The sequence below is a fragment of the Poecilia reticulata genome, linkage group LG8, assembly GCF_000633615.1.
Source record: "Poecilia reticulata strain Guanapo linkage group LG8, Guppy_female_1.0+MT, whole genome shotgun sequence".
NCBI classification, from domain to species: Eukaryota; Metazoa; Chordata; class Actinopteri; order Cyprinodontiformes; family Poeciliidae; genus Poecilia; species Poecilia reticulata.
This window is the reverse complement of record NC_024338.1, coordinates 18,573,001-18,585,635: the sequence shown is the minus strand read 5'-3', so window position 1 is coordinate 18,585,635 and position 12,635 is coordinate 18,573,001. Positions and strand designations below refer to the sequence as shown.

Sequence of the window (12,635 nt, the reverse complement as noted above, 5' to 3'; positions counted from 1 at the left end):
TAAGCGGAAGAAAATGGATGGATGGATGGATGGATGGATGGATGGATGGATGGATGGATGGATGGATGGATGGATGGATGGATGGATGGATGGATATCCATTGATTGCGTAAATTGTCATTTTGAAAATAAATGTGCTTATTGAAAACACGTATTTTTTTTTGTAGCCATCTTGAAATTGGTGCATTTCGCAAAACTGCAATGGAAACAGTTTTTTTCGCATCACAAATGTCACATGACCAACAACCAGATGTTGCCTCTGGCAGAAACCACGAAGAAGACGACGACAGGAAGTAGTTGGAGGATGATGGTGCAGCATGTTTTTTTAATGATTTATGACATGAACAAACTTATTCAGGTGTGATTTTAAGTGTGTTTCTTATTTAATGGAAACAATTACAAAATTGTGTTTTGTCGACATTAGTGGAATATTGACAAAGTTTTACACACATTTGTGTTGAATCGCAACTATTACTGATGGTTTGTACATTAAATTGCAGAAATAGGGCATAACCTGCACAAATAGGCCTGTCATGATAATATGATAATAATATTGTTGTTTTGAGACAATTTTCCACTAATATAATAATAATAATGTGCTTATAATGCACACAAAGATCAATTAATAAACATTTAACACTGGAACTGGAAGACATTTTAAATATCCAAAAAAAATAAACAAAACATCAGAAATAACAAATAAAATGAATAATAAAAAATTATCCTTCAATAAATCAGACCAAACCACCAGACTGAAAGCTTTTCTCATCCAGTTTTTTAGTAGAAAACGAGAAAAACGATAAATCCTGTAAATGGAAATGATTGAGCTCATTTTAATTCAACATGCGATTCATTGATTATCTGGTTTCTTGCGACTGACCTACAGACAAATGGGCTGGAATGTGTCGTCATCCTGGAACAGAACGGCTGCGATTCGGATTGGCAGTCTGGGCAATAATTAATTTCCACAAACAAAAACACAACCAGGCAAAGACAAATCTAAAAACTGAACATATCGTCACGACAAAACCCAAAGTCTACCACCTGCATTAGCTTTAATCTGCTGTGTTTTATTTACAACCCATCATGTTGGCGAATGACGAACGAACGACGCAGCAATCTAAGGTCACCTACTGTTTTGTTTTCCTTCAGGGTTTCATCTCCACGCCTTCATCGTCTCAGCGCCGCTGTATTGTCTGCCGGACCGAGTACGGAACTGAAACGGTGCGTTTTAGTGTCCTGCCAAGTTTCAGTGGAAAGAGATGTAATCCTCGATGAATGGAGTTATGAGAAACGCAGGGGGGCAGGGAGGGAGACTCTGTTGTAGTCATCGCAAATCCTCTTTCCAATCTTTACATCATTCTTAGTATGAACACTGCTTGGTGATGACAGCTGGCCACGTGGTCGTATTTACACAAATCTGAGGCGGAAAGGTCCATTATCGGGAAAATCATTTAGGAACGAGGTAGTTAGAGCCGGACGGATTTGGATGGGGGGATAAAAAACTAAAATAGAGCTGAAATAGGCGATGAGACCAGAATAAAGGCTGTAAAAACACCAAACATTACCAAGAATTAATATTCTAGTTTCTAATTATCTTAAGACACTTGAAAATAAAACAAAACTAATTATTTACAAGTAACTTTTCAAGAAGCTATGGGCGCAATTTCTATTGGCAGATTATTTCACTCATAACAAAAAACTTTTTCATCATTATTAAGGAATTATTGACTTAAAATGTCCTCCTGCGACTTGCTGAGAAAATATTTCAAAGTTAGTACACTGGAAATAAGGCGAAATGAAGATATTTGCACTAGAAACTAGACCCAGAGCACTTGGTAAGATTTTGCAACAATAAATCTGATAATGTTTCAAAAACAGGGCAGGAGCCAACATGTCAACATTTTCCTCCTGATTCAGAAACTCAAAGCTGCAATGGGATATTAAGACACATTTTACATAGAAAAATGGAGCAAATTTACAACAAAATATTTTAGATCAATTTCAGAATTTCTTTTTTTTTTTTTTTTTAAAAAGGACATTTCTGTGTTGCAAAGTTACAAATTTTCTAGAAACAAAAATCTGAAATTTTCAGAATAATTTCAGAAAGATTCTGGAAATTTCTGTGTTTGGAAAGTTTAACATTTTTAAGATGAATCTTATGAATTTTATAGAGAAACAAGGACATTTCTGACCTTGAAAATTCAAAAATTTGCTTCAAAAAAATTCTAATTTTTTAGATTAATCTGAATTTTTCCATCAAAAATGTCAAAACTTCTGCTGAAAAAAGATTTTGAGATTAAATCTCAGAAATGTTCTAAAAAAAAAGAAAAAAGAAAAGCTAGAAAATATTTTAGTTTCAAAATTAAAGAATTAATTTGAGATTAATCTCAGAAATGAGTTTCAAAATTTTAACCTTTCACGTTTCCACAGTGTTTCTGGTACATTTCTGAGTTTTTTTTTTCCAGAAATTTTCTCCTGTTTTCCATCTAATACTCAAAGCTGCCTCCAAATGTGGAAAAACAATAATAGAGGAATCGGCGCGTCCTGTTGGCTCGACTTCTTACGTCTCTAAAATCTTGCCTGGAAAGTCTGAATTTACATCAACAGAACTGACGAGCCTGTTATATCGCATTACATCTTAGGATCCCTAATAACACAGAAATTCAATTCGCCGGGTTCAGATAGGTCAAGCAGCTTAAAGTAAATCCTGGATTTTCTCCAAACATGACACAGGTATTATAACTCAGGCTGGAGAACAAGAGGTTTCTCGCTTCGAAGGAGGGAAAATTTGATTCCTTGCAGGAGATTTGGGAATATTTTCTCATCTTTAAAGCTGTGGAACAAAGGAGAACACTCTAAAACATTTTACTGGTGGGTGCAAACTAAAAAAACTGTCATATTTAGACAAAACATCAAACAAAAATAAAAATACTGCAGCACAAACGCTTTGGTTGTAGTGGAAAGTAGTGTAGAAACATCTTTGTAAGATTTTAAACAACTTACTTTAAAACATGATATTTGTCAAGAATTAGGAGAGAATTTTAAATAAGACTGTAGTGAATGGGACAATTCAGGCTTGACCTTTCACCCCATTAAACTCTTAGGGTTTACCACAGTAACCTTTATGCTGATGTATCTCATATTCGAAGGTTTTTAAGTTTTGGACCCGGTGCGGTCCGTCTAAGTTTCCTTATTCGGGTCATCCAACTCATTCAGAAATTCAGAGAAGCTTCTAAAATAATACTTTGAACATTGATTAAAGTGTTAAAACTTTTTGATTCAATAGAATGACCACATGTTTGAAACCTTTAATGTAAAAAGCTTGGAGTTGGTTTTAACTACAAACAGTCCTGAGCTTGCGTCTGCTAATGCGCTAATAGCAGAGCTAATGTTTCACTTAGCGTTTTAGCTAACTTTGAAACAGCTAAGCTCACTAAATAAACTCTAAATTTACTCGGCTGTTTTTTAAACTCTCAGTTGATTAAAGTTTGACATCTGTGTTGAAGTTTTGGTTAAGAATTCTTCAAGCAGTTAGACGTTTATATTCATGCTCTTATTCTGAAGAGGTGAAGAATATTTAAGGAGCAGTTCGTTTCCTCTCCTTGTCTATTTTTTTTACTAATAACTTTAGTTTTAAAAAAATAAATAAATAAATACAGGAACAAAATATAACAGACAGCACATGGGTAAACCACAAAACCGTTCTTTCTAGTGCAAATATCTTAGTACACTTGAAATAATACAAAACTAACTTACAAGTAACTTTTCAGCGAGATATAGAAGCTTGTTTAAGGTAAATAATTCCTTTATATTGATGAAAAAGTAAAAGAGTTCCACTGTCACCGTTACCTAGCAACACCAGCCACGCCCAGTCCGTTACCTAGCAACCCAGTTCTAGTTCCGCTGGCAGTTTATTTCACTTATTATATGGGAAAATGTCTTGATATAAGCAAAGTAACCTGTCAGTGGAGCTAGTACTTTTTAACATCAGTGTTAAGGAATTTTTGACTTAAAACAAGCTTATATATCTTAATAAAAAGTTACATGTAAGTTAGTTTTGTCTTATTTAAAGTGTACTAAGAATTTTGTACCAGAAACTAGACCAAAAATACTTGGTAAGATTTTGAGTTTTTGCAGTAATTGAAGTCAAAGGATCCAGAAAAAAGATCAAAACAAAGAATATATCACACTAACGCAAAGAAGGGCAGTTTTGAGAACAGACAATTTAATAACCACAATGTTATTAAGACTAAAAAGAGTTTAAAGAAGGGCCTTAATCTGGGTTATAGTTAATATGTGTGTTTTTGCAGCGAATTAATAAATCCAGAAATGCATTTAGTTTTGTTTAATTAGTAATTATTTAATTTGAAGTCTTTTAGCATAATTGTACATTTATTCTTTACTGTGTTAATTATAAGCTCAGAGGGTTGGTTTCTGGGATAATCCTTGATTGATGTGTAATAAATCTTAATCTGAGAAAAATACAGGATCAGCTTCCTTCTAAACCTCTGAATTTATCCCTTGATAACTGATTTCATTCAAACTAATCTCTTGTGCTGCTGTCCGTCTTTTAACACCTTCTGAAACGCGGCTGGTTTAACCACAAAAACTGAGACAAAACTCAAAGTTTTGATATATCACAGCTGCAAAACGAGGCGCCTTGAAGTGCAGATTCTGTATAAATGATTGCCGAGACATCTGCGGTCATCCCAGCTACGGGCGTGTTCGAGTGTCTGTGCGTCTCAGAGGATTATTTTCCAGCGGTTGATTGTTTGGTGTGAGCTTTGCGAAAAGGATCGAGAGGTAATCCCCCGCCCCGCCCCGCTGCCAGAACCCGTTTAACAGAGCGAGAGGAGGACGGCGGCTGCAGTGATGCTCTGCAAGTCAAACAAGACTGGAAGGACAATTTGTTTGTCAGTTTGAACGTGCAAAATTAGGAAATAAATCATCCGGATATGCTCAACAAGTTTAGGATTTGTCTTTCTTAAACACTGCAAAAACACAAAATCTTACCATGTATCTTTGGTTTAGTTTCTAGCAAATATAACTTTGTACTTAAAAGAAAGACAAAACTAACTTTCAAGTAACTTTTCTCCAAGAAACTTGTTTTCGGTCAATAATTTGTTAATATAGATGATTTTTCATCCATATTTTTCCCACTGATGTGGGGAAAATGTCTTGTCTTGCTAGTACTTTTTCACCAATATTAAGGGATTATTGACTTAAAACAAACTCTTACATCTTGCTGATGACATAAGTTAGTTTTGTTTTACTTCAAGTTTAGTAAGAAATTAGACCAAAACACTTGTCAGGATTCTGTTTTTGCAGTGTAGAGGTTACTTCAGTCCACATGCTAAAGCGTCCTTATGAACATCCAACCGAACATCTGAAGCGTAATCTGCAGCAGGACCATTTAAACCATGATTGTAACTTTAAAGCTTGCAAATCATTATCGGCTAACACAAGTCAGCTTTTCTGGATCCATTAAGTAAACAAGTTGTACCTGCAGGGAATCGAACCGGAGCCGGTCAGACAGCGGCGGCTCCGGTCCAACCAGGGATTGAATAGTTCTGGGGTTTTCATTATAGCACTGCAAAAACACAAAATCTCACCAAGTATTTTTGGTCTGGTTTCCGTTTCAAATGTCTTGGTACAGCTGAAATGAGACAAAACTAACTTACAAGTGAGATGTATGAGCTTGTTTTAAGTCAATAATTCCTTAATATTGGTGAAAATGTAAACGTTCCACAGGCGCCGTTACCTAGCAACCCAGCCTATCACCTAGCAACCCAGCCTATCACCTAGCAACCCGGTTCTGGTTCCACTGGCAGATTATTTCACATACAATATGGGAAAATTGGCTTGTAACAAGTGAAATAATCAGCCAATAGAAATATTACTGTTTTTTAATCAATATTGAGAAATTATTTACTTAAAACACACTCGTATATCTTACTGAAAAGTTACTTGTAAGTTAGTTTTGTCTTATTTCAAATGTACTGAGATAATTGTACTAGAAACTAGACTAAAATATTTGGTAAGATTTTGTGTTTTTGTAGTGTTGTGTATTATTTTGTTGTGACTTTTTTCTTGTCTAATTCAGTTTGTTGAAATTAGTTTTTAGAGCTTGTTAGCTACCGTTATTTTAGTTACCATTAGTTAAATATTGTTCAGTTTGTTTTAGTTGGGGTAGTAGTTTTAGTTTTTCCATACATTGGTTAAATTTTAGGTGCAGAATTCACAAAGTATTGTCTTATGATTATGTTTACATTTATTGGGTATTGAATGTTGAATAACTGACTGATTCTGGCGTTTTCCTCCAACTTTTGCCGCCGCCATTTTGCGGACTGACAGAGAGAGTACGGAGTGCCATAATTTGTCGACAGCTGACATAAACTGCTTGTGTTTACACATCAGTTTAAAAGGCTAATAAAGATTCTCATAAACACGAAAACGAATGATGTTATATCTATAATTTCAGCATGTTTTAGTTAGCACAACGATGGAGCGCGTAGATTAGCTACCGCTGCTATTAGCTACCGCTGCTATTAGCTACCGCTGCTAATAGCTAATATAAAACTGTGGTGGTTGATTAGCTAATTTAAGCACAACCTACTGATGATCTGTCAGAGTTGGTGTATTTTTTAACTGAACGGAAACACCAAATTCCACAGCACATCTACAAGCTGAGGTTGTCAAAGTCAAGCTAGCATAACTGAGCTACTTCCCTCTCCCTCACTATTTTTTTCTTAGTTAAAACTTTTCCTGACCTTTTTATCTATCTTGTCACAGTGTTGACAATTAGTAGCAAAGTATGGCGTCTTTTTTCAATATAGCAGGCGTACATTTAAGATTTAGCGCGTTAAATTGACATCTTAGCAGCTAGAAAAATGCTAATCATTGTTAGCGAGCAGCTTTTTGCTCTCTAGCAGGTAGATGGGAGCAGATTCTTGTGTGTAAATAATTCCTTAATATTAATGAAAAAGTGCTTTTTATAAGTGAAATAATCTGTCAGTGGAACTATTTCTTTTTCATCAGTATTAAAGAATTATTTCCTATTTTAGATTGAAATAATCTCTGACAATGAAAGACAAAAAATAGACAGTAGCTGATATTCTTCCGTGTGTGCATAGTTTTTACTTTGTGGAAGCAGAAGTCCGTAAAATTCTTTATTTATTTATGTATTTTTATGTGTTTTATGTTGAAAAACCCAAATCATTTAGGCTTCAGGTACCTCCAGGATTTTGTCCTGATTTTAGATTGGATGCTACTGTGTGTGTGTGTGTGTGTGCGTGCGTGCGTGCGTGTGTGAGACGAAACCCTGGCATGTAATTGATTGTGTTCAGTGGACACATGTCAGATACACACCCCCTCCCCTCGGCTGGATGATAATCGCAGTGTATTAATCTGTTGTTTGAACTCCTTAAGCACAGACTGTCTATCACATCTGCTCTCTTCACCCCGTAAAGCCCTGCTATTAATAAACTCCCTCATTTCCCCCATTTTTATCACTTTGATCTGCTCTTCCCAATCCAACAAAACTGAATTTCACACAGCTTATTGCCTCCCTAAAGTAAATTCTGCTCCATTATTCCTCTATACACTGCAAAAACACAAAATATTACCAGATATTTTTGATGCAGTTTCTGGTCTAAATACCTTTCTACGTTTCAAAAAAGACAAAACTGACTTAAAAGTAACGTTTCATCAAGACATAGCAGCTCGCTTTAAGTCAATAATTCCTTTATATTGATAAAGAAAATACTAGTTTCACTGGAAGATTGTGAAACACAAGGAAAATGTGTTTTTCTACGTTCAGTAATCTGCAGATGGAATAAATACTTTTTAAAAAGTATTTATTATAAAGGAATTATTGACTTAAAACAAACTAATATAAAGCTGAAAAGTTACTAGTAAGTTAGTTTTGTAAACATTATATTAGGATTATTATTGATAGGAATAAAAAAGGAGTTGTTGTTTTTTTTAACCACAAAAATCAACAATTTTAAGCTCAGAAATTCTTTTTTTTAATATATGACATCCAAAAGTAAAAAACTGACTTATAAAAATTAATCTTATAAATTTTCTAGAAATTAAAAACTTTCACTTTTTTGAGTTTGTTCTAGTTTGACATCAAGACAAGCTCCTATATTTTGCTGGAAAGTTACTTGTAATTTAATTTTGTCTTATTTAAAGTGTCTTAAGATCTTTGCACTTGAATACTTAGTAAGACTTTGTGTTTTTGCAGTGTAAGCCTCATTTTTAGGCATATTTTACAGTGCTTACACTGCAAAAACTCAACATTTTACCAACTATTTGTCTAATTTCTACTGCTAATATCTTAGTATGCTTGAAATAAGACAAAACTAACTTAGAAGTAAATTTTCAGCAAGATACAGCAGCTTGTTTTAAAAATATTAATAAGAAGAATCAATACTAAGGAGCTCATATTTCTTGGTAAAACATTTCCTGTAAGATAATTTTATCTCATTTCAAGTAATCTAAAAATATTTGCAGTAGGCACAAGACAAAAATACTTGGTGAGATTTTGTGTTTTTGCAGTGTAGAAGCATGGAGAACATTATAAATAAAGATGTTTTTTAATTTAAGCGTCAGGGAAAAGGTGAGCAGGCTTACCTGTGGTGCGTTAGTGTCTCCCATCCGACTGGAGCGAGGCATCGGGAGCGACGCAGAGCGATGTGCAGATGAAGAGGCGACAGGAGGCAAAGCCGCAGTCTTTGCGTCATCTGAGAAAATGTTCAGATTAATACGACAGCTTGTGGCTCCCCTCCCTCCTTTCCTCTCCGTTTTGTCGACTCACTTCTTTTTTTCTTTTCTTTTTCTCATTTTACAAATAATCTGAGCCACAGAGAGGAGGCGGCGATCACTTGTTGAAGTGGAGTCATAATAAAGGTATTTTTAAAAATGTAAAAAATGTTTCTGTTTACAAAGAAAAGACACGGAACAGAACAGAGCATGCACTAAAAAAAGAGAAATGAGCTCCAACTTTAAAAAATTTATTAATTTGTTACATTTAATTGAAATGTATGTTTTTAAACTGAACAACTTAATCTTAATATATTGATTTTGATAAACGTGATTTGATTACTTGTAACAAATTAACTTTTTTTTTTAGTTGGATCACCTATTTTCTCTTTTTGGTAAAAAAAAAAAAAAACCAAAAAACAAAATATGAGACATTAAAGACATGATAAATTAAAAACATTCAATGATCTACAACATTCATGTGTGTTTAAGGCTTTTAGGCTTTTTTAATGGGAAATAAAGTTCAATTTAGGTCAATTTAAAGGAGAGGTATTACCTATTCTGTAAAATTCACATTTTGAAGGTTTTTGTGCTTCCATCTGGGTCTCAACTGCTTCTAAAAAACAGCCAGAGTGATTACAAAAAGGAAGAGAAAAACCATCCAGCAGTTTTTTAGTGTCTGGAAAATTAGCAGTTTAAAAAACCTCCCAAATGTAATGTCACACGGTGTGTTGCCTAGCAACCACAGTTACCTAGCACCCAAGCTAAGCTCTGGAAAGCTTGATCAGCTGGTTTTATCTCTGTATTCGCTGTACAATGGCTGCTGGAAAAGAGAAAGTGTTTTGTTGTCGACTTACCATCCAGAAACGACTTGCTGAATTCTTGCTCATTCTGCAGGAGGCTCCACTTCTGCTTTTCAAAGATGTTGATAGGGGTGGACGATATGGCTGAAAAACCAACAACGAAATAAGCGTTTCATATCAGTCAATATCAACAACTGTGTATATCGATGATTATTGATTAGTTTCTTGTGTTGGATATCTGAAAATCTGCCAAACTGATGGTGTGACTTTTCCTGTTCTATCTAAATGTTTCAGTCCACGCTGCTGTCGTTTTTTAAAATTTTTAAGCAGATATGAGACACGGTGGCAAAACATGAAACTGCTGCTGTGCAAGTTAATCAACAGGTTGTTGCTAGGTAACCAGAGAGAGAGAGTGAGTTGCTAGGTAACCAGAGAGTGAGTTAGTTGATGCTGCAAACCTAGCTTGACTAGCAATGAGAGGTTGAGCAGCTAAAGCCTTTCTTATGCCTACATCTCCCAGAATGCTTTGCAGTTCTGGGATATAGAATATATCAGTAGATATATTCTATATCTACCGATATAGAATATTGATGTGTCTATCGTGTATACATTGTTAATTCCATCGTCCAGCCCTAATGGCTGGATAATTTTGCATCTGTTTGCAGCCATTTTGACTTGTGAGTGTGAATGCTTAGTTAGTGGGCGTGGCCAGCAGCAGCTTATTTGCATTTAAAGAGACAGGACGCCCTAAAGCAGCTCATTCTGAACTTACCAGACTAAAATCTCATTATCTAGGAATGATTGTTTGCAAAATGTGTAATAATCATGTTTTGTTTAACCCACCGACTTATGCTAATCTGTTAAAGGAAGCATAAAAGGATCACCTTTGAAAAAAGGCGCTGTCAATGTCCTCCCTTCCACAAGGGGGAGCTATCACTCCTGTTGAAATCCGAACAGCAGCTTCCTCCTTGTAAGGTCCACCGTGACAGATATCAGTGTCAATCACGAGGCCTGGAAAGGCTCGGAGGCCCCAGGGCGGAGCCGGAGTGTGCAGCACGTTCTCCGTTCTCGCATTTATCCTCCAGCCGCGACACTGCAGCGGAACGCAGAGTTAGAAACAAACCAATAAAAAACAGGAGGAGTTTTTTTTCCCACAGAAACGCTGATCATAAAGAACGCTTCTTCCCGAGCTTCACGGCTGAGACGGGAGTGATTTATGAGTGCAACGTCTCAACTGTCACATGAGATGTTGTACAACAACGTGACATTCCTGACACTTTCAAAGCAGCCTGTTTACTTGCTGCGCTGGCAGATAGAGGAATCTATATTTAAGAGAATGTATTTATAATAGCAAGAGTTAGAAAAGCATTTCTCAAAACACTGGTGTGTGATTTGAGCCTCCCTAAAGTGGGGGCTTGTCATCACTGGTTGCTGAGCTCATGCTAATTATAGAAAAGAAGACTCAACACATTTGCTAAATATTTGGGTCAGTAAGATGTTCAGAACATCAGGAAAAAATGTTTACAGAGAAACATTTTTCTCTGTAAAAATGTTACAGAGAATCACAAAACCATAAAGATTTTGTGATTTTGTGCAAAAACACAAAATCTTACCCAGTTTTTCTTGTCAAATTTCTAATGAAAATATCTTAGTACACTAGAAAAAAGATAAAACTGCCTATCAAGCAACTTTTAAGAAAAATATATGAGCTTGTTTTAAGTCAATAATTCCTTAATATTGATGAGAAAGTTGTGGTTCCATTACGGATTATTTCTTTGTAACAAGGGAAAATGTCTTGTTAATCTGCCAGTGAAAATGGTTCCTTTTAATCAATACGAAGGAATCATTTACTTAAAAAATTCCTCTCTCTTTCTGAAAAGTTAGCAGACTTGAAATAAAACAAAACAAAGCTGTTTGCACTAGAAAGTAAACCAGAAATGCTTGGTGGTTTATGTGTTTGTTTTTGAAGCGTAAGTCAGATTTTAGAAGCTGGGTGCTGGAAATGATCAGCTACGGAAGAGTAAAGATGCAAAGAACATCTAATCTTGGAGTGGAAAACAGCTTTTATTCGTAGAGCACATTAAAAAACCATTCTGATTTTCCAAGAGTGAATGTTCCAGCAGATTTATCGCCATGTGATGCTTAAAAAAAACAACAAAAAATCAGTTTTTCAGATTTGATAGATTTTCAGAAATCAAATCTGCAAAATAATGGTTGAAAAATTACAGATTAAATTTACTGGAATGGTCCAATCAAAGTCCAGAGCTTGACTTTATTAAACTGTGGTTAGCAATAAAGTTTCTCGATTCAGTGATTGTCTGCGCACCATTTAAAGTAAACTTTTCCAGTTCCAGGTGGTGAAATGTCAACAGGAAGAAACTCTAAAGGCAAGGAAAAATAAAGGTCTGTCAACAAAACCAGCCACATGTTTGTCAGGTGTTTTTATTTTGAGTTTAACATCAATAAGTAGTCGGCTTCTTTAAAATACCTTTACTTTCTATTTGGAGCCTAGTTTTAGGTAGACATTTTAAACACAAACATTTGGAAAGTAGACGCAGCTGTCAACCATTTATTTGGTGCACTGCAAAAACACAAAATCCTACCAAGTATTTTTGGTCTAGTTTCTGTGCAAATATCGTATTACACTTGAAATAAGACAAAACTAACTGATAAATAACTTTTCAGAAATATATGTGAGCTTGTTTTGAGTCAATTCCTTAATATTAGTAAAAATGTATTAATTGAAGTACTAGTGCAACATGGGAAAATGTCACGTTTTTACATTTCTTCATGAAATGTAAACAAAACAGAGTTGCGTCAGATTTTAGCGGTTGTAAGATTTCTCTTGTCTGTGGTATTTAATTTCCTTTTGGGATTAATAAAGTAGTTTTGAATTGAATTGGTAAAAGATCAAGTCATTTCTCCCGCTAGTGCTAGACTCACATCTTTCTTTTTTACCCAGAATGCCCTGCGCTGTAGTCCATTTCCTGCAGACTAGAATTCAGTTTAAGCAGAAAAACAAGGGATGGTGTGTACACAACCTAAAATAATTAAAGGCTTTATA

General features: G+C 35.1%; 1 protein-coding gene across 2 annotated transcripts in view; it reads right to left on the bottom strand.

Annotated features, from left to right (window-relative positions):
• The window catches only part of slc1a9 (solute carrier family 1 member 9), a 41,648-nt gene extending 30,987 nt beyond the window's left edge, over nucleotides 1–10,661 (bottom strand). The window contains exons 1-3 of one of the 2 annotated variants that reach the window (XM_008416427.2): nucleotides 10,456–10,661; nucleotides 9,626–9,715; nucleotides 8,640–8,749 (exon numbers count right to left, since the gene is read on the bottom strand). The gene's annotated coding sequence lies outside the window, so the exon portion shown is untranslated. Of the gene's footprint in view, nucleotides 1–1,133; nucleotides 1,346–8,639; nucleotides 8,750–9,625; nucleotides 9,716–10,455 lie in introns of those variants that run through there. The other variant, XM_008416429.2, reaches the window with a different exon arrangement.
• Nucleotides 10,662–12,635: the final 1,974 nt, after the last annotated feature.